Here is a 22,228-nt window from a genome sequence, read left to right as displayed (position 1 = left end):
ATTGGAGATGTGAGCAGGACAGACGGAACAACTGACGGACAAAGTGTGGACTTTATACCAGTTTTTAAATTGTGTTGATCGGCCGCGTAAAACCAGAGTTATGATAAAATATCTGCAATGTTTGGTTTTCTTCCTGAATACTGTCGTTGTTTATATTTACTGCGGGAAGAAACGGTAAAAACGCCGTTTTATAAGGAAAACGCTCGAAAGCCTGTGAGCAAAAACAACACCAAAACAAACCCCCACCAGCCTTTCCTATTGGTGGAAAAATGCACCATTTGGACCAATCAAAAAATGATATGGCAACATGACATTTAGTTGTTTAGGAAGGGGGAAGTTTTAGGAGTGACGGCGTGTTTGAGATGTGATTGCCAAGTTTAGCACAAATCTTGTGTAGTTAGTGTGTAGTCAGTGTGTAGTCAGTGTGTAGTCAGTGTGTAGTCAGTGTGTAGTTAGTGTGTAGTCAGTGTGTAGTCAGTGTGTAGTCAGTGTGTAGTTAGTGTGTAGTGTAGTCAATAGTTTTGTTGTGTGTGTCAGAACAATGGTTTACAGGTGTTACAGCAGTGATACATCTGCTGCTGTCAGGCCTGCAGGTATCAGGCTGTTGTTCTCCTTCATCTCATAGTGGACAGAAATTATTTTTTGGAGTGACACAAATAATTTGTGTGGCATCAGATTTGATGCAGAACAGCTGATTGTTCTGTAAATAGTTTGAAATGTTTATTTAAAAAACACCTTGGCTGCATTTTTAGATAAACAGCTGCAAAAAACTTTGTTTGCAAAACTCAGTTACTTTTTTGAAGAAGTAACTATATAATTAACTGCCCAACATTGGTCATTATTTACTGTATTTTGCAGACAGAGTTACAGACTCTCTCCCAGACCACAGACTCATAATACAAGTCAGAGCTTTACAAAAAAAAAAGAAAGAAAGTTGTGTTTTCAAAATTGAAGTTCAAGTTATTTTTACTTCCAATAGTGTTAACATGCTACAGGTCATGAAGAAGATTGTTTTAATTTTCATTGTAAGTGGGCTAAAGCAGTTAATTAAGAGTAGTCTAACATAAATGCTGTAATTTGATTATTTTAATAAACATGTAACTTGGGTGCTGGCGTGACCACAGTGCACACGTCTGCTGTTGCTCACAGTGGTCCAAGGGACGCTCAGGGAGTTTGTGTGTTCGCTCAGACACGTGAAACATTACAGGGAACATTGCTCGCAAACACTGTTCACAAATCTGTCTAAATGTGTGTTAGTGAGAACTTCTCGTTAGCTGAGATAATCCATCCCACCTCACAGGTGTGGCATGTCAAGGTGCTGATTAGACAGCATGAATATTGCACAGGTGTGTCTGAGACTGCCCACAATAAAAGGCCACTCTGAAATATGCCGTACATGTGTAGCACAATGACACACATGTCGCAAAACCAGTCAGGATCCGGTTCAGCTCATGGAAACAAAAGTGTTGTGTTTATATTTGTGTTCAGTGTAACAAATACTGAGACGTGTAATAATGTCGTGTGTCGTTCATCTGAGGACGCTGCAAAGAACCAGATTATTTTTATTATCCTGTTTGTCTGTTATGTGAACCTTTAGAGCAGGGGTGCTCACACTTTTTCCGCATGTGAGCTACTTATAAAATGACCAAGTCAAAATGATCTACCCACTACAAAAATCCAAAACATATACTTATTTATAAATATATTGAGGATTCTTTATATCTACAATGTATATACATGCATAACCGCAATATCCAATATTTCACAACACAATTAACTATGTAAATTTTTTGTCATTACCTGAGTTTACTCTGATGACTTGCACTGAATTGAATCAGCCAGGGATGCATAGTCCGGACAGTAGCTGCTGACGGCCAGGTTTAAGAGAAAAAACCGAGAGCTAAAAATTGGAGTTAACTCGCTGACTAGCTTGTCAGTTTTACTACACTTCGCGCCGCTGTTTGCGCATGCGCAGCGACCTAAGCGTCAGAAAAAATCTGATGTCATCTGACTGGCTTCCCTGTATCAATCAAGTGACGGGATGGATGATAGGCTGGCATCTATTTTTTTAATGCCATGCGATCTACCAATACTACCTTTGCGATCGACTGGTCGATCGCGATCGACGTATTGAGCACCCCTGCTTTAGAGGATGTACCTTATAATGACTGAGTGTGTTTATCGCACTATGTTAAATGTAACTGTGAGCGACACGAGGCTTACTGCTCATGGTTACCTCATCAGTGGTGAAGTCAGCCAGCTTGATGCAAGAAACAGGAAGAAGAAAAGGATGAAAGAGCAACACACAGATGAAAAACAAAAACAGACTTTCTAACCGACAGAGCTGAAATCTGAACATGTCACCAGCTGCAGGAGGCAACGCTCTGAACCACGTCGTTCCTCCTCCAGATGGAGCTTTCACTGTCTATAGTCTCTTGACATACAATGGTTGGATTCTCCTATGATACTGTAAGGCTGAGCCTCAAATTCTTATGATCTCGAGCTTCTTCAGTCTCAGTGAATCCTTAGTTGGCTCAGATGCATCATCTGGTGTTTGAGTGTAACAAGGTGGTTGTAACACAAAAGGAGTGTAAACAGGTGAGTGTGGTTTGTAGTGTAAACTAGGGCAGCGTGTCTAACCAACCACATCTCCATCGCTCCACAGCTGCTGAGGGAGCTACAACCCTCATTCACCCTTTCACAGACATACGGCAATGAACTGTATGAACAATAAACTTTATTCATACACACAAATCCCTTTAAGGTTGTGTCAGCGAGGGCAAACGTACCACATCAAATACATGGAGCTACAAGCTGTGGTGACCCACTGTCAGCAAGGGAGCTTTATTACACACACACAGCATCACAACAACAGTTACCTCAAGCTGCTTCTATGTTATAAGGCAAAGACCCTGCAGTTACACAGGAAACATGAGGTGACCGTCTGTGAGCGACAGTGGGAACCAAAGCCTCTAACAAACATCCATCGATAGATGAGGGGCAGACGGACTGAATGCAGAGAGGTCTACTAACACATGTTGAGTGAAGAAGAAACACCCAGTGCATTATGGGGAACTTAGACCTATAACTTAGACCTGTGCGCCTTAGCATATGCTACTTCCGGCGCATAGCGCTTAGTTTCTGGTGTGATATTCGCTCCTTGTTCACGGTCGGGTTTTCCAACCAAATGGACGAATCAAGTGGCGATTTACATTTCTCGAGATGTCGAATGTATCTGTAGATGATGTTGATCGACTTGTCGATATTTTTCCCCCCGCGCCTCAGAGAGAGACAGGATTCAAATTTTATACTTCTCAGTATCTGTATACAGCGCTCCCTCGTTTATCGCGGGAGTTACGTTCTAAAAATAACCTGCGATTGGTGAAATCTGAAGTAGCCAACTTTATTTTTTACAATTATTATAGATGTTTTAAGGTAAAACCCGTCACTACACACTTTATACACTCAGACCGACATGAACATTTTCACACGTTTCTCTCCTGTTTAAGCTCTCAAAGCTCAAACCTTCGTAGACAAATAAGTCCAGTATTACAGAAACCAAAGATCAAACCGTGTTTTCAGGTCCAGCACATGAGAACAGAGCAGCTGAGAGATAATTCAACATCAGTGAATCATTAATGAATCAATGAATCAGTGATTCTGTACTGCACAGGAGAGACGGCACGGAGGAGATCAACAATAGTCTGCAGCCAATCAGGACGCAGAACACAAAGCGCTGTGCGCATGCAAACTTGCACAAAAAAAATGTGCGAACCAGCGAGGCCGCGTTATAGCGAGGGACCGCTGTAATTTTGAAGGTACGTCACAACATACCCTTCGTAAATACTCATGCATAGAGACCCTTACCACGGTTTGTTGACATGCTGTGTAGGTGTGTACTTGACTAGCAGGGAAACCTTTGACTGTTGTTCACCTGTAGTTTGAATGCTGTTTAAATCATAAGAACTGTCACTATACAGAGATGTGCTTCTGATTCTGTAATGCAGTTCTGCTTGTGTTGAGTGATGTAAACCACCAATCGATCTGCACGCTTCAAACGTCAAAACTGATAATTTGATTTTTTTTATGACACAGCAGTGGTGAGTGTTCCCACCTTCTGCTCTTTGTAACTTAACGCCATCTTTCTGTTCTCATATTTTGGACATGATTTTGGAGTCCATCTTTGCAGCAGCAATTGACCGCAAAGTAAAGCTACCGGAAATGTACAACCCTGCATCCGATCTTAAAACAGGAAGTTAGCATTTTCTCGTGCACAGGGTCTATTGCAGACTAATTAAGGTTGCTGATCCAACCCTAACTATGTGCTTTATCAAAGAGGAAAGTTTTGTCTGTCTCCTGAATCCAAACTGGAAGCTGGTTCCACAGAAGAGGGGCCTGAAAACTGAAGGCTCTGCCTCCCATTCTACTTTTAAACACTCTAGGAACAACAAGTAGGCCTGCAGAGCGAGAGCGAAGTGCTCTAATAGGGTGATATGGTACTACAAGGTCATTAAGATAAGATGGGGCCTGATTATTTAAGACCTTGAATGTGAGGAGCAGGATTTTGGATTCATGTTCCAGTTGATGCATCAGAGTCAATCTGGGATCCAGTGTGGAGCACATGGACACTTTTAAGGCTTAAAGAACAAACCGATGATTCGATTAGATACTCGGCTCCATCTCTGGAGTCACGGCCACCAAAGCTTTGTTTCTGCTAACACTGTAAACATATACAAATGCACATTAATAGTTGTTACTGCAGAAAGAGAAAAAGAAGCGTCAAAGACAGGAAGGAGATCTGCTCCACTGTGGAGAGAGCTGCACAACTTTGTTCCTGCAGAATTGTCACACAGTCAAACTGATAATTCTTCATTTTTCATTGATAGTTAAACAGACTGGTTCTTATAGCTCTGAACGTGCTTCACAGCACAGCAGCAGCAATTGTGTGTTTCAGGAAGAAACAACGTTACAATAGAGCAGACTCTCCTGACACTGACAGAAAACACCGCGTCTTTACATCAGTGCTGACCACGTCCTTCCAGTTTCATCCACATGAAGTATATATAAATAAAACAGCGCTGACTTCATGTCTTGTTCTAGGACCGGGACACCGACCTATTCTTGATGCTGATATTGAATAAGTGTGGTGTGTGTGTGTACCTCTAAAGATGTCTCTATAGATGACAAATACATGACTGTATACATGAAACTGACAGCAAGACGTGGGAAGGACACGGAGGCAGAGTGAGAGTTACTCTCTGAGCACTGATGAAGAGTCTGTGGATTATACTGCCAGCCAGGCCCTGGCCTGCTCCTGTCACTACCACCTCTGGTTCCTCCAGCAGGGAGCTCACAAACCTAGAGACAACACACAATGTGGAAAATGTTACAATATTCCCACAAAACAAAACACTTAAATAAGAACATGTGAAACCTGAAGACACCAAAACTATAAAATAAGACCACCAACATGAGCGAGAAAGAAACGTGTGAACTGACTGTGATCCTTCAGACGCCGTCTTTGTGAAACGTTAACAGATTCATCGTGACAACCTGTTACTGACTAACTATCTGTAGCGACGGTGAAGACGGTTACATGTTACCAACAGCACAAACAAAGCTGTCAGTGAGCGCAGCTCAAACTCTGCGACTCACTTCTTCAGTTCATCAGCAGCCTCTCCGCTGTCGTCCTCAGGAACGGAGAACTTGGCCTTGAGCGAGCGAGCTTGAGTGATGACTGTCTCCATGCTCAGCAGCTGGTTAATGAAATCCTGCACACAGGACAAGAACAACTGTCTGCTCAATCCTGACAGCATGAGACCCCAAGACTGTCACATTTATACACATACGTGGTTTTTCCTACGTGGAACGTCATAGGCTGAGTCTCGGGGTGTAAAAGGCGTGTTTGGAGTCACAGTGGATACACGGCATACTTAAATGTACTTTGAGAAAGCCAAGAATACTTTTACACAACAAGACTGTCCAATCAAGGAAAACTAACATGGTGGGGTTTAGCTGTGCAGCTGTACAGTGACATTCAAAGAAAAGGGGCTGTATGGATACTGAGTGCTAGTGAGAAGAACATTTTTATATGTGAAGAAGTGATGATTGTTCTCAGACTTTAGGACAGTATTAAAGCAGGTGTTTAATGCACCTAACATGTGATCAAACTCAATAATAACAATCTCAGTCTCTGTTTTCGATCACTGATAAACACATCCGATATCAGCAGAGTATAAAAGCTTTGAGCCCAGGTGGGAACAGCCGAAGGAATTACCTAGGTTTAGAAAAAAGTTAGCCATCACTGAGGAAGCACTGGAGTTTGTTACTCCAGCTCCCACTACAATCCCACTGCACCACACCCCTGTTTTCATGGTTCAACCATCAATGGCCATAATAATTATCAGCCAAGTTCTCAGCCATGGAGCACACTGTCCAGTCTACGTACACCTCATGTACAGCACATACTCAACTACAACAAAAACACAGTTAACAATCAATCAATAATTTATTTAAAAACAAAACTTTTTTGGGTGAATCTAATGATACTTTCTTTTAAACTGAATTATTTGTGGAAAGTCCGGTCGAGTTTTCACTGACCTCTAACTTCTTGTAGTCCTGGTTGGGGGACTGCAGGAGCTTGCTCGCTTGAACTGTAGCTTGCTGAATGGTTTTTTGCACTGATGGAATATCTTCAGCAGACTCTGAAAGAGAAGAAATGACAGTGTTTCCAGAGTGACAGAAAGCTGTGATTAAAAGAAAGACCTGCCACGTTTGTAACCTCAATTACTGTTAACATGAGAAAAAGCCTAAAATCGAGTAAACCTGCAAACTATTATCTCACTAATACAGATCCTTTTGAAATAATCAAAACCTTCACAACATTTTATAATAATCTTTACAGAGATTAAAACATATCCACAAAGTCTTGATGGATTATTATTGGAGTTAATTAATCCAGCTATTTCAGAGGATCACAGAACACATCTGCAAATAGAAACTAAGCCTTTTGTCCAGGAATATACCCACATGTGCTTTGGCACAAGGAAAAACTCCCTTTAAACAGGAAGAAGCCTTCGGCAGAGCCAGGCTCAGGGAGGGGCGGGGCCATCTGCAATAACCGAGTACAATAACCTCAGTTTGATCTGAATTAAGAAGCAGAAAGTTAGCGGCCATCCAGGTCTTTGTGTCTTTAAGACATTCCTGCAGTTTAACTCATTGGTGTGTGTTATCTGGCTTCATGGACAGATAGAGCTGGGTGTCATCTGCATAGCAGTGTAAATGTATGCTATGTCTTCTAATGATGCTGCCTAAGGGAAGCATGTATAATGTAAACAGAATTGGTCCTAGCACTGAACCCTGTGGAACTCCATAATTAACCTCAGTGTGTGAAGAGGACTCTCCATTTACATGCACAAACTGGAGTCTATTAGATAGATATGATACAAACCTTCACACATTCACGTGTTATCAGCACGGAGCGTCTCTGTCAACCTCTGGAAGTAAAGCTTTTAGTAAGTGTCATAAGATCAAAATACATTTTTTAAAGAAGTGAAACGAGGACATTATTGTTGTGTCCAAGCTATGTTTTGTATTTTGTAGTCCAGACTTAATCAGAATTAATTTGCATACAACCTGGATAGGCACCAAAGCCTTTCTGACCTGCTGAAACATTCTGGGATATTACAGAATAAATGAAAACTAGCTTTCTGGTTTAATTAGAGAAAAGGTCTGAGTATCACAGCAGGACGTTAGCTGATTGAGGTTTCTCCAAAGTACTGAAAACTCTCCTCAGTGATGTCCTTACTAGTGTCTCTCATTGGCTGTCTCTAGACTCAGAACTGGTCTTAGCAGTATACCGTCAACTTAGAGACGATCCAGAAACTAAGACCTGTTATAATTATACGTGAACTCTCATTAGCTAAATTGATGGTTGCACTGCAGGTGTCAGGGAACAACAGCAACACGACTGAAAGATCTTTAGCTTCTTCTAAAAACCAAATCAAATTATGCCCTGCTCCAGATGTGACAGTCTGAAGACGAAATCTAGACTTTTCTGTATCCTGGATTAATTATCAATTTATTGTGTGTAGAATAAAATAAAGAGTGGGTTTTATCTGATTTCTGATCATTACTGGAGAAAACTTGACTGAAAGAAATTCATGTTGGGGAAACTTTCCAGGCTCCTTTCACAGTGAGGGTTGGGTAGCTAGTTAGAGTAAACAAACTAAATCACATTTACCTGCATTTTAACACCAGGGTCATGTTCTACCCATCATGCCTACGCAGCCCTGAAAATATCACGTGTCCATCTCTGATACTTATAAGAGCTCAAAACTGGCCCAAACCCTGATGGAGTCCAAGGGCCTGCAGTGCAGAACACATCTTGAGCCCAAATCTTGGAGGGCTCAGGATTTGGGCTTTTTCTGCAGCTCATGGGCTGCATTCACTGAACCGACCACAAACTCATCTGTGCACCAAAGTACACAGTGAGACGTCCTTTACCCTCACATCACTGGACACTTCCAGGTTCTGGGTTCCAGTCACTCTATACCAGTGGTGCCCAAATCTTTTTGCATCACAGCTGTGATACAGAACGGCTGTGTGTGCAAAGCCTGTTTCGTTTCAGTGCCGAAAAAAAAGGGGTTGTATTTTGATGTAATGACTGTGTCGATGCAATCAGTCATTACATCACTCAGCTCAGGACTGAGCTGTCTAGACGCCAGCGTGTATCATACAGTGCGTCCACTTGCAGCCCTCCTCGTTTCCCAGCCATCGCGCCCCCGTCTGCACGTCCCCACACAGTCCTCACGTTTCACAGTCAGTGATTGTAAAGAGTTCCTCTGCAGTGGCTCTGCCAGGAGCCTGTCTGCAGAGAAGTCATTCCTTTGTCACTATCAGTGGCTTCATCCACCTGCAGAGGAAAGCAGCTACCATGCACCTTATCATTAAGCACTCGATAGGCAACTTGACAGGAGCAGAGCACAGATGCAGTTTTAGCAGAGACACTGTTGAGCACGACAGTTTAGAAGTGTGTGTCTGAAAAAGCCCTCTGACTTGTCTTTGTGCTCTGGATGTTTGGCGTCTTAGCTTGTTAAGCTTTAAACTGTCACAAACTTGCACTTTAAGACAGACTCGCTGCGGCCTCTCCTCATCACCCACCGCTGCGCAGGTATGCTTCATCTTATCTTCTTTGGTTTGGAAACATATTTGGTGATGCTTCATCCTCTGCTTTGTGTTTGTGTGCGAGCCCCGTCAAAAGCCTGTTCATTGTGCTGGCAGCGTCCAAGATTTCTACTTTTTTATTCATGCAGCTTCTGGGTTTTTTTGTCCATTAACAGCTCGGGTTGCATGTCATTTTCTTAGTACTTATTTTAATATCTTTAGTTTTTTGTATTTCGGTCTGACTGTAATTTACCTGCTGTGGGCTCAGAGTTATTTTCCCTGATTTTATTTCATATAAACGTTTCTCAACCAAACGGTGAGGACTTACCTTCTTCCTTCAACTTCAGAATAGTTGCATGAAGTATACAGGGCAGGAGGTGACAGGCCAGGTCTGCAGGTTTCTGCATCGCCATGTAGTGCAGAACCTAAAGACAAACCCCCAAAAAGTTTAGTTTGCCTGGCTTCTGTTTTCCTTTTGCTCTTTCAGATCAACAGAATATTTTTGCACAGCCAACAGGCTGCTTCTGAAGAAGACTCCAGATAAACGGTGACCTTTCTCTATGATGGTTATTCACAGAGGGACCAGTCATACCCAGATCTTTAAATCTGTCATAAGACTATCAGTGAGCATTATTTTTATCCATCCATCCACTGGCTTCCGCTTATCTTTTTCAGGGTCGCGGGGGGCGCTGGAACCTATCCCAGCTGTCGAAAGGCGGGGTACACCCTGGACAGGTCGCCAGTCTGTCGCAGGGCTAACACATAGGGTCAGACAACCATTCACACTCACATTCACTCGCACATTCACACCTAGTGGCAATTTGGATTATCCAATTAACCTATCCCCACAAGCTGCATGTCTTTGGACGGTGGGAGGAAGCCGGAGTACCCGGAGGGAACCCACGCAAACACGGGGAGAACATGCAAACTCCACACAGAAAGACCCCGGCCTGATGGTGGAATTGAACTCAGGACCTTCTTGCTGTGCGGCAACAGTGCTAACCACCGTGCTGCATTATTTTTAACTTTCTCTTTTTGGATAAACAATGTCTTTAAAAGACAGGCAACATTTTCAGTGATGGTGCAAACTGGAGCGCCGAGCTCTGCTTTCATATGTGCAGGAAGAACATGCAAACGCTTGGCAGGGACCTGCCCGGGTCCAAATCCAGGACCCTCTTTGGGTGAGGAAACAACTAACCCCAGTTACTGTTTGTCCCTTTCCCATAAAGCCGACCGGATCATTAATAGAAGCTGGTTTAAAGTTGTTCTTCATTTAACACCATCACACCACAGAGAGCTGCTGTGTGTCAGTTAAACATCGTGTGTGACAGCATCAGATCCTTTTTCATCAACATGTGAAAATGCTTCAACATGTCTGTGAGCACAGATCTGTGTTAAACTGACTTCTCCAACATACATGAGCCAAAACGGTCCCATGGCAGAAGCGGATCCTGAAAATCAGCAGAAACATTCATGAAAACACTTTGTGATCCACTTAGTAAACACGTTTGGCTTAAAACATGCATGTGGCAAAACGAACGACCTGCTTCAGACCTTCTCGGCCTCCTTGGTGTCATCAAAAAGTCTTTTTTGGCGTCGTGCAGGTGTGACCCTGGCAGTCTCCCAAGCCTCCACCCACATGTTGCCTGGGATCTTCATCCTGGGACTGAGTGTCCCCGTCACCATCGTGTTGCCCTTCTCATCGACCACTTCCTCTTCTACGTAATCCCGAGGTGAATACCAGCGCACAAAATCCTCCAGGACACAGCCGGGGTTGGCTGCCTGTGGACAGAGACACAAACTCGTCCTTTAAATGAAGTAATGTGTAAATATATTCACTGACACCTCATACTGGCACTGACGACTCGAACAGGGCCCACTCACAACACCACTGCATTCATGGACCCAAGCACACCAGGCTGTCACTGAACATAAAATGTCATTTAGGCATCAAAACGATTTCCTTCTGTTCAGGACTGGAAGTAAATACGTGTGATCTGGCAACAAATGTTTTACTTTTTTGTGTAAGAGTAAATCTGAAAATCTATGAATAACAAATCAATTGTATTTTAGTATTAAAACCAGTTCAGACTGAATAAAGAGCTCGTCCACACTGGATCAGAAACAGAGAGACATGGTGGGAATAACCAACACTGTAGATTCAGGGCAGCTGCAGCATGACTTACACTGTGTGCTGGTCATTATCACTGCATTACTGCCTCAGATCTGAAGGTCTCTGCAAAGACAAGGTTCAAATAACCTCTGAAGATGATTTATAAAACTGCAATGAGCTGTTTGAAAACTGACGACCACGTGATCGTCTGGTGATCAGAGGTTTCTGCACTCACGTAGCTTCTCCCAGCATGACTGCATCCATCATGCCACACGTGTCAGTGACAGAGTCACAGCTTTCCACAGCGTAGGCTGATCAACAGTCCTCTTATTTCACACTAGTTTACTTGTAAAAGCCTACGTGACATTTTTTATTAATTCATCATTAACTGCACAGAGAAGACGTCGTTTTCTTTAAGCTAACAGTATTATTAAAGTTCTTCATGACTGGGCCCAGTGTCCTCTTTATGGTCACCCTACCACAGCGGTACTCTCTGTGACTACTGTGTGTGTGTGTGTGTCTGCACAGTTATGTTCACTGCAGGCAGTTCACACACACACACAAAACATCCTGAACAGTAAAACTAGCAGACATGTAGCAACTCGAGGGCACACTGACGCTAATGTGTGTATAAGAATTTATTTTATTTATGTATTATTCATATTATGTTATTGTATGATGCCTTGGTGCCACTGGATTTTAGCATGTCTCACACTCATGCAGTTAGACAGATGGTGGGAGTCTAGTAAGGAAGTTGGGGGGAAGCAGAACTCCACAGGAAGAATCTTTTGTCTCTTCGAGGACTCTGGGAGGCAGCGAGGGAGTGTGAACCTTAAGGTGTGAAACAGCTGTGCACTGCCTTTTGTTCCTGAAGAAGGTTTTTAACTGAGAGCCATGCTAGGCTCAGGGAGACTCTGCTGACCGTCTGCCCCGCGATCATGCAGGCTCTCCACCAAGCTTGGTTTTCTGTTCTTTGTTTTGATTAAAGAATGTTAGCTGCCGCTCGTCTGCAGGCTTTATTTAATGGAAAACCTCCACAACATGTGGCTAATGCTGAAGGCTAACGGGTGGCTGTAGCTCATTAGCAGGTCATCTACTGATCAGAAGGTCGTGGTTCAATCCCTGGTTCCTCCAGTCTGCAGGCCAAGTATCTTTAGCCAAGATACTAACCCCAAGCTGCTCTCCGATGTGTCCGCCTAAGTGTGGATGTTAGACAGGAAGCACTAAGAAACTTAGGAGACAGCTGACCCAGAGTGTGTCCGACTCACTTTGAAGGACTCCATGTCAGATAGCAGACAGGCACTCTGCATCCGAGCACGCAGGTGGGTACCTTCAGCTGATGTGCCCAGTTTGGTCAGTACCTCTGACTGCTCTGCTAACAGGTCCTCTGTCATTGGAGCAGGTTCCTGAAAATGAAACATGATGCACAGATATCAGACTCAGTCAGCTTCAGCTGAGCTTAATGACATTTCTGTGAACCACTTATATGAGATCTGCTTTCATGGTTTTGTCACACAAAGGTCGCCTCTGTACTGTTACAACCGCTTTCTTTTAGTTCTAATTATTAACTGCAGGTCTTTGAACATGGAGCGAGTGGGGTTGGGTTAACTCTGACTCTGAACTGCCCACAGGTGTGAATGAGAGCATAAATCAGAGGTGTCCAACTCCAGGCCTCGAGGGCCGGTGTCCTGCAGGTTTTAGATGCGTCCTTGATCCAACACAGCTGATTTAAATGGCTAAACGACCTCCTCAACGTGTCTTGGGTTAGGGCTATCCTTTGTTGCTAGTTAGCCTGACCTGTATCCCCAATGTTAAGTTTGTACATTGTATGTATGGTCGATTAGGTCATCTCAGTTGCAGGCAACCAACAAATAAAGCTTATCCTTATCGTGGAAGTTCTCCAGAGGCTGAACTAACCATCTGATTCAGGTGTGTTGACACAGGGTGAGATCTGCAGGACGCCGGCCCTCGAGGCCTGGAGTTGCCCACCCCTGGGTTAAATGTTTGGCTGTCTCTCTGTGTTCGCCCTGCGACTGGCGACCTGTCCAGGGTGAACCCCGCCTCTCGCCCTATGGTATGGGATAGGCTCCACCCCGTGTGACCCCGACTATTATTTTCAACATGCTGTATTTGGAATAAATAACAGCATATGATGTGTTTGCACAGTGAGGCAGTGACTCTGACCTGTGTGGTGACCTGTGAACATAGAGAGGCTCTGCAGAGTTGAGCAGAGTCATGTTGTTGTAGGGGTGCAGCCTGCCCTCAGCTCTGCCCTCAGCTTGTGTCGCCTCAGTCTCGCCCTGGTCACTCAGGCACTCGAAGAATTCCTCCTCGCTGTCACTCCACGACTCCCAGGATTTTCCTTGAGACATCTCTCTTGTTGAACTGGAAGCACTGGTTGCACACTCTGGTCCTTGGCGGCTCTTCTGGCAGGTACCTGAGACCCTGTGTTCCTGTTCTTTCCCCTCGGGTACCTTGTGAGATTCATCTCTGGCCTTCTTCCTTTCGATACAACAATTCAGCATCTGTCCAGGAACAAAAACTCTTTTCACACATGGAAACATAACACTGCTACTTGTGTTCAACAGACAACACGACATAAACAGGTGTTTGGGAGTTTGAAGATGCTGTATCACACTGAGCATCAGCTCTCAGAATTCATTTTTCTCTTTATCACCTAAACATCGTTCCAATTATCAAAGTTAACACAACACTTTTGATAAACCACTGGAATTAAAGCTGCAAGTCTACAAATGTGCATGATGTTGTTTTTTGTCTTTTAAATCGTTCGATTAGTCCTTGCACTTTGTGCACTTTGTGCACTGTGTGGCTACCTGGAACTTCTGATGCAAAAGACAACAGCGAAGATCAGGAGCTCCACCTGCCAGCCTGCAGATTAGGAAGCACAGAGATGGATATGAGTGAACACCAGTGTGTTAACAGAGAAACAAATACTGCTTAAACAATTTCAAGCAAAGTTTTAGTTAGAGCACGGCACAAACACTGCAGGGGCTTTTGTGCCTGGTATTATGTACTTGGAGTTGGATTTTTACATTTTGGTCATTTGTCTGTTATTAGAGATGGACGGAGATCCAACATGACTGACAACAAGACCAAAGCCTGATTGTAAAGTGTCTGCTCAGCTGGACAGCGTACAGACATCCAGCATTTGACTTTATTTATATGGCACAGGATAAGAACCACAGAGTGCTTCACAATAATATGAAACAGCACAAATCTAGTTCAAAGCCAGGCTAAATAAATGAGTCTCAAGCTGCTGTTTATAAAAATAAATGCAATCAAGGCAACATAATGATGGAGGCAAAGCACTCCACAGCCTGGGGGCCCCCGCTCTGACAGATCCATCTCCTCTGGTCTCAAAATGTGTTTCTGTCTTCTGTCTGTGTCCAAGTCAACAGTCTAACGAGGTCCCACAAATGTCTGCAAATAGGTTCTGCTCTTCCATGAAGTCCTTTGAGATCCCGACTGAAATCGGCTGGTGCCAATATCTGCTGAGTGTTGGCCACGAATAAAGCAGCAATAACAGAGTTCAACGAGAACAACAACTTTTCATTATCACGGACCAACAGCAGCACACAGAGGACAGTGGTACCAGATACTTTGTATGCCGTCACCATCTGACAGAGGAGCTCCAGGGCTGAAAATATATCCTCAACCTCAGGTTCAACTAACGAACTGACCCAGTCACAGACTTCCAGGGAGGCTTTGGAGTATCATTCCCAAGTTCAAGCACAGCCCCTAGTCCCACTTCTTAGAAAGGGAAACCGCTACTGTAGTCTGCTTATCCCGAGGTGGGAAACCAGGACAGTCCAACAACATCCACAGACTCAGTGGGACTCGCACCTCCAGCCCAGGAGTCCTGCCACCAAAGAGTCATGTAACTCGTCACAGACCTCGCCAATTAATATCAAATCAAATATCAGCTGGTTCAGTCCCAACTGATGGTCTCATTATTCAGGTTTCACACAAGAAACGTCTCATGACGGGTAAAAACAACGAGCTCTCTCAAGACTTTTGCAAAACATGCTGGTGGCAGTGGTCACAGTAGAACTACTGAAGGTTCCAGCGCACTTTTGGTAAAGTGGAAAGAATATTATTTCACCATAAACGGGCCACGACCAGGTGCTTCCCACAAGATTTCACACAGACCAGTGAAAAGAATTATCAGAAGAATCAAGGCCCAGTTATGAAGAGCCACAGAAAGGCCTGAATCAGCAGGTACGACTGTTTCAAAGAAAACTATATGTGCGCAAGAGCCACAGAAAAAAAGAGAAGCGTGAAGTGTGTTTAAAGTTTGCTGAACAAGTCTGTGAAACGCTGGCAGAATATTATCATCTGCATTCATAAAGTATCCACAGGCGTCTTTGCCTGCTCTCCTGTACACTCATGAGTTCACACCTACCTGCCCCTCTAACACCATCGTTACATTTGCTGATGATGCGACAATCATCAGTGGAGAAGACGGCGAACAGGCAGGAGGTTAAAAACCTGACAGGCTGCTGCAATGAACACAACCGTCTGCTCGGCGCCATCAAAACTAAGGAGATGTGACCTCAGCAGAGGGAAACACGTTCCTCTCCACATCAAGCAGACTGTGTTCAGCGAGTGTCCTCGTTCCTGGGGACTCACGTAGCTGAGGACCTCTCATGGTCCAAAGTCAAAGACTCCACCTCAGGATGCTGAGGAGGAGGAACCATCTGGAGAAGAAAGTCTTGGTGGCTTTTTTACCACAGCACCATAGTGTGTCCCCACCTACTGCTAACAGCTTGGTATGCTAACTGCTCGGTGGCTCATTAAGACAGCACAGAAGAATAGTGCCTGTCCCTTTCCTTCCCTGGAGGACATGGTCAGCACTCGCTGTCTCAGGAGAGCCAATCAAATCTCATCTCATCCTGGACAGCACCTGTTCAAGAAACAGGACAGCCAGGCTAAGAAAACAGCTTTTCCCCTGGACCATCGATCACTGAACACTAAGCTCAGTGGATGGAGCGAGTGAGCCTCCCTCCTACCTGAGACACTCCTGTGTAACATTCAGTATAATGTTCACTAATGCTGCCAAATGTAAGCTTACATCTAATACAAAACACCAGCATAACACGGGACAATTACACCCTCCCTCCATGGCTGCTGCCATCCAACCAGTGCAATACTCCTCTGGTTAAATGGTAAATGGACTGGTTCTTATAAAGCGCTTTTCTACTCTTCTGAGCACTCAAAGCGCTTTACACAACTTGTGCATTCACCCATTCACACAAGCACATTTTTCTAGGTGCTTTCTAAGTAACATTCTCTCTCACACACACACACACACACACACACACACACACGCACACTCCGATGAACGCATCGGAGAGCAATTTTGGGGTTAGTATCTTGCCCAAGGATATTTGGCATGCAGCCTGGGGGAAGCCAGGAATTGAACCACCAACCTTCCGATCAGTAGACGACCCGCTCTAACGCCTGAGCTGCAGCCACCCTATTTTATTGCTATTTTATTCAGTTTGACGAATGAATGATGATACGCTTTAACTTTAATATAGTTTGGTCATTTAATTCAATTCAATAAAACTTTATTGATCCTGAAGGCTGACCCCGATGGAAATTGGGTTAAGGCTGCCGACCTTTGCCAGCGCCATCTTACCCTTCTGACCATACATACATGACACAAACATCACATGGGGAAGACAGGTCAGAGAGGTATAACAATGGAAAATGCACCACATGAGGAAAGGAGAAAAAAATAACTCCCCCCAGACTGAGCTCCAACAGGGAGATCAGTTTGAGAACAGAAAAAAACACCTCTGCACATGAAAAAACTCTTAATACACGAAAGAAACACATGACAAACAACAGGGGGGGTAAAGGGTGAGAGACAGCCAGTGTAGACAGCACATCCAGGGCTGCGTGCGCTGGTCTCCTTGATCCACCGTCAGCATCGGAGGGGAATAAGCGTCGAAGGCGTTTGGAGGGGGAGGAGTGTACATCTGCATGTGTATATATGTCTGTGTCTGTATGTGTGTGTGTCCAGAGTTCAGCTGAGACAGTGTCCTCCTCCCTGCCAGGCTAAGTAAACAGTCTTCCAGCCAACCCAGGTGGCCTTGCATGGAACGGGAAGAACAGTCTAAACACAGTCGTTATCAGGGAGTTGTTATTCGGCCCCAGCCTTGAGCCCACGGCTGGGGCCAAAGGGGTATCCGCGTAAGTGATGGAGGTTTTTACTTTAGTGCGAACAGCTCATATGAATTTCAAAGCTGTTCTAACACTCCGACACTGGTCTCTCAATCTCCCGTTGGAGAGCCGTGAGCTTCTCCATGATGTTATCAAACTTGCGCTCCGTGATGTTGTCATTCTTGTGCTCAGAGAGCCGATTCTGAGAACTCAAAGACACGACGTCGTAGTCTCACTCCAAGCGCTTTATTTGTTACGCCATTTTTCTCCACACCAACAACAACCCTTCGCGGGCAACAGTACTCTCGCAGTATAACAGAAAATAACAAGTTAACAACGACCGCAGTGAGCTTCTCCAAGATCTTATCCATGCTGCGTTCAATGAGCCCATTTTGAGAAACTCACGCCTCTTCCCATCGTTTGAATCCCAGCGGGCAGCCTTGTGGGGGTTTGAACAGCCGGTTCCGCTTTCTTAATTCTTCGATAAGTCAGGGCCAAGCCAGCTCCGATCAGCCAGAACCCTGTTATCATGGCTCCAAATAGGTAGATATCTTCAGCACTCAGGCTCACCCGAGCCCAGACTTCTCATTGAGAAAGGGGTGTCAATTGCATTCAGGGAGCAGTTGATCCAACCCATAATTCCTATTTTAGGTTTTAGAGAACAGACTGTGAGAGAGTGTTCCAGGGAAAAGTAATACAAAAAACACGAGACTAGACAAGGACACAAGAGGCTAAGCAGGGAAGCTAAGGGGGAGGAGAAAAGTGCGACTGCCTTTGTTAAGAGCAAAACTCTCTGAATGCTGTAAACACACCGTGTTTGGGTGGCTGCATCCCAAAAACACCACAGCAACACTGAAGTCTGGAGGTGGGAGCATTATGATTTTGATGTTCCCAAAAAATGTGTGATTGCTTAGAAAAGTTATGCATAAAAACTTTATAACAAGCTGCAAAAGGGACTGAGCCATTAAATCTAACTCCAGGAAGGATGAATGGAGACATTGTTGATTAAAATCTGCTGCCATCTACCAGGATGATGACGATGAAACAAGGATGGATGTTTCAGCAAGACCATGATCACAAACACAGCCGATGGAAACTGTTGGTTTCAGAGGAATCAAGTAAAGCTGCTGGAACGGCCCAGCCAATCACCTGAGCTGAATCTGTGGGAAGGATCCACGGAGCATTCGGGATTTATAGACTGTTTGTGTGGTGAGTGGGTCAAAGTCATGAGCAATGATGGGACTGGTTTCTCCATACAGACGCTGCCATGAACTGTCATCACCAACATTTGTATAAAGTAATAAATAAATGTCTGTGTGTTTAATGTTCCCGTGTTACCGACATCTGGTGATAATTTCACATCAAAGCACCTTTAGAAATATATTTGCTTAGAGAACTGCTGACGTGTTCAATACTTATTTTACCTGCTATAGAATGAAAATGTTAATATGTGTGACATCTTTAAAATCAAAGCAGCACGAGCCTGTGAGGTACCCACCCACAAATAAGATGGTTATTTTCCCACTGGTAACGCAACTCAAGGACAAACTCCTGCCAGAGGTGTCCAACAGCCCACCGTAGTAATAGTTGACCAGACACACACACAGAGCCAGACGGTAGGTCAGACTGTCACTGGGGGCTGACTTCAGCTGGTGGAAAAGGTTCTACAACGAGGGAAAAGACCAGCATGAAATCAAACAGCAGGACACCAAATTTAATACATTCTAATAAAAATCCTGACAAAGTACTGACAGCACTGAGCCCGTCTTCACTCTGAAACTTATATTGGACCTGACCTGAGTGTAACCTTGAGTGTGCGAGTGGTGAAGAGGCAAACATACATAATCAGAGGTTTTCTCTTGCTCCGATGTCCCACTGGAGTTGGACAGCTGAGTGTTATTCTTACAGTCAGACTTCTCCACAGCAGCATCTGGAAACAGAGACACAAACACAAATAAATAAGTCTGTCATTTAGAAACTCTGTTGTTTTATAGATGTTAGAAGAATTAAACAAGTGCAGCTCACGTAGTCAGCACTTCATGATAAAACACAGGATGCTGATCGCTCAGTGGCAAAAGCAGGATGTGACCAGAAGTAGACAATAAAAATAAGAACGCTGCCTGATATCCTGTTTAAGACGACGCTCTTGTGCTTTACTGAGCTGCTGTCAGATGGGATCAATATCTGTGGCCAGCACTCTAAGACATAAATGCAATTACGGCTGTAGTTTTAAGATTCAAGGCTGTCTTAGCTCGAGCTTCTGAGTGTGACGGGCTCAACAGTGACCAGGAAGGAAAAACTGTTTGTGAAAAGAAGCAGAGGAGCCACATCAGTACGAGTCAAACTACCACACGCTGCGAGGTCTCTGCTGCTCTGAATATCACGCTCACCGTCTCCTAACACGGGATCCACACCTCTTCTGTCAGAATCTGTTTCCTCATAAAATGAGCTGAAACCATTAAAACTCAGTCAAGTATCAGTCAAGTCCGACTAGTTAATGCCTTTTAAACAGGTTACATGATTAACTCTTACCAGAAGGACAGAATTGAGTATCTCGGTGTTAAGGGGCGACTCATCGATGCGTCGATGGCGGCGAATGTGCTTCCGGGCACTGTGCACCATGTTGGAGACAGACAGTTTGGAAATGGGCACAGTTGCTGCTGGCTCGGTCAGCTTGGACAAAGCAGAGCTGATATCACTGTTTTCTACAGACGACAAACACATCCAAGAGTTTCTGTTCAATTGCTGAGGTCAGCACAGATGCCCAGATCTCCCAGTAAGCTACGCACGTTTCCAGAATGCAGTATGGTCACTCAACAAGTAAAGCCAGGAACCTGACCTTTGCCCTCATCTTCAGCGTCTCCTCTTCAGGAATCTCCTCTGTAGACTCAGTCCTACAGCAGAGTTTAAAGAGCTCTGTCACAGCCTCACCTACAGGGAGCAAAAACAGTTACTGACCTGATATTTTCTTATTCAAACTTTTCATGAAGCACACGCTTCAGCACAGCGAAGCAGGACAACATCTGTGTAACATTTTCTAAATCATGGACGTGGCAACAAAAGAAAAGTCCACTTTACATCACATGTAAAGTGCTTGGGGCTGTCATGAGAGGCGGGGCACACCCTGGACAGGTCGCCAGTCTGTCGCAGGGCAAACACAGAGACAGACATTCACACCGTGGGAAATTTAGAGCCCCAATGAACCTGTCCCCACTAACTGCATGACTTTGGACTGTGGGAGGAAGTAGGAGGCCCACACAGAGAACAATGAGGAAAAAAGACACTTTATTTGTCCTTCACTATGTTCTTTCTATTGGAAGCTTGATTACATCCGTCTTATCTGCTGCGCATCATTTGATGCATGAATTTTAGCCTCTTGGCTTAGAAATAGTTTCCTCTGTGCTGTTTGGACAAAAAACAAAGCCATAAAAAGTCTTCACACATCACACAACAATGTGTATGTTTGTAATGGATCCAAGTGTATTAGCAACCAGAAAAATACAACATGTAGTATGTAGCGGTGTGTTTGAAATCTGTACTGACTAGTAAAACCTCTGTGGTCTGCCCCAAAGCATCATGGTCTCTGTCCCCGAGTGTCCCACTGATCAGTTTAACTTACCCAGTAAACACTGAGGATTTTCAGCCGTCCTGACTCGAACTGAGCAGTGAGGAGCTTGAAGAGGGTCGAGGTCACTGTTGGGTGATAAACAGAGTAAACAGTAGAGGAGAGTTTCTGATACACTTTTAGTTAAAGGGTTTTTATAAGTAATGAGTCATGTTTGATTACATGTGACGTAGTCCTTCACCAGTAATCAAGATAATTACACATGTAAGCATTTCCTTATGTCACACTCAGTTTGTCCCTTCATGCTTGTTAGACCTGTGCCAGCTCTGTTTGGGCCGTACAATCAAACCCATGTACGTTTACCCTTTTAATAAACTGCTCCACCCATTTCCTACTTTACGAGTGAAATATGAAGCAATGCAGTGTGTACACGGATGCAACACTCAGTGCTCAGCGCAGCGTTTTGTGTGCTATAGTGCAAGTGAACAGCTCACTCCCATCAAAGCTTTTCCATTGGATCGTTAACACAAACACCAAATGTCAGGAGGACATGCGCCTCAAACTGAAGTTGTCGTTCTAGCCCGGGTATTGTGTTATCCTTGTCTGTATACCGAGCTTCTTATTAATAAGCAGCTCTGCACAGGAGCAGAAGCAGAGTCCAGCCTGTTGCTCTTACAGTATAATACTCATAATAAAAGCACAGTAACCGTGGTTAGTCACTGAGCAGCCCGGTGCGTTTCTCTTGATTTCTTTAGTCAGGGTAAATTCATTCACCTGCACGGGTTAGCTAAACGAACTTTACAAAACAAGTTTCCCCTACAGCCGAGTGCTTACCTAAGGACCTAAGTTACGGATTAGCTTACACACACATTTAACTTACCGAAAATAATACGGTGGGGCCTCAGGTCCTCCTGTCTGGTAGTCCAATTTACTGAAGAACACCTCAGGCTGTCACTTTGAAATAGTCGGTAATGTAAACGCTGGACCTCTCAGCATCTGCCATTCCCGAACAGACACATGCAAGTCTGTCCGTGACTGCAGCCGCGCTGTACATTTATTTCAGTTTCAATATTTTTTTCGGTTTCATTTCAAGGTGGCATCGTTCTGATCCCATACACACACACAAATCCTGATTTACAAGTACACAATATTTATGACCACAATTTGAGCCCATATCCTCTCTCTACCACAGCTGC

At 44.3% G+C, this 22,228-nt stretch overlaps 1 pseudogene across 1 annotated transcript; it reads right to left on the bottom strand.

Moving 5' to 3' along the window:
- Positions 1–5,080: 5,080 nt before the first annotated feature.
- On the bottom strand, positions 5,081–21,234 carry LOC146634364 (rab3 GTPase-activating protein catalytic subunit-like; annotated as a pseudogene). Its single transcript, XR_014907045.1, has 14 exons — positions 21,087–21,234; positions 20,307–20,398; positions 20,000–20,172; positions 19,309–19,431; positions 18,966–19,131; positions 14,113–14,167; positions 13,475–13,803; positions 12,804–12,810; positions 12,547–12,684; positions 10,720–10,947; positions 9,494–9,590; positions 6,601–6,704; positions 5,656–5,771; positions 5,081–5,358 (listed from the first exon to the last, which is right to left on the bottom strand). The product of XR_014907045.1 is annotated as a rab3 GTPase-activating protein catalytic subunit-like (transcript).
- Between the last annotated feature and the right edge of the window lie 994 nt (positions 21,235–22,228).

Source organism: Diplotaxodon limnothrissa, linkage group LG3 (genome assembly GCF_057381915.1).
Source record: "Diplotaxodon limnothrissa isolate DT_005_m linkage group LG3, D_limnothrissa_male_GT1.1, whole genome shotgun sequence".
NCBI lineage: Eukaryota > Metazoa > Chordata > Actinopteri > Cichliformes > Cichlidae > Diplotaxodon > Diplotaxodon limnothrissa.
The sequence above is the reverse complement of the archived record's forward strand: the minus strand, read 5'-3'. Positions and strand labels throughout refer to the sequence as shown.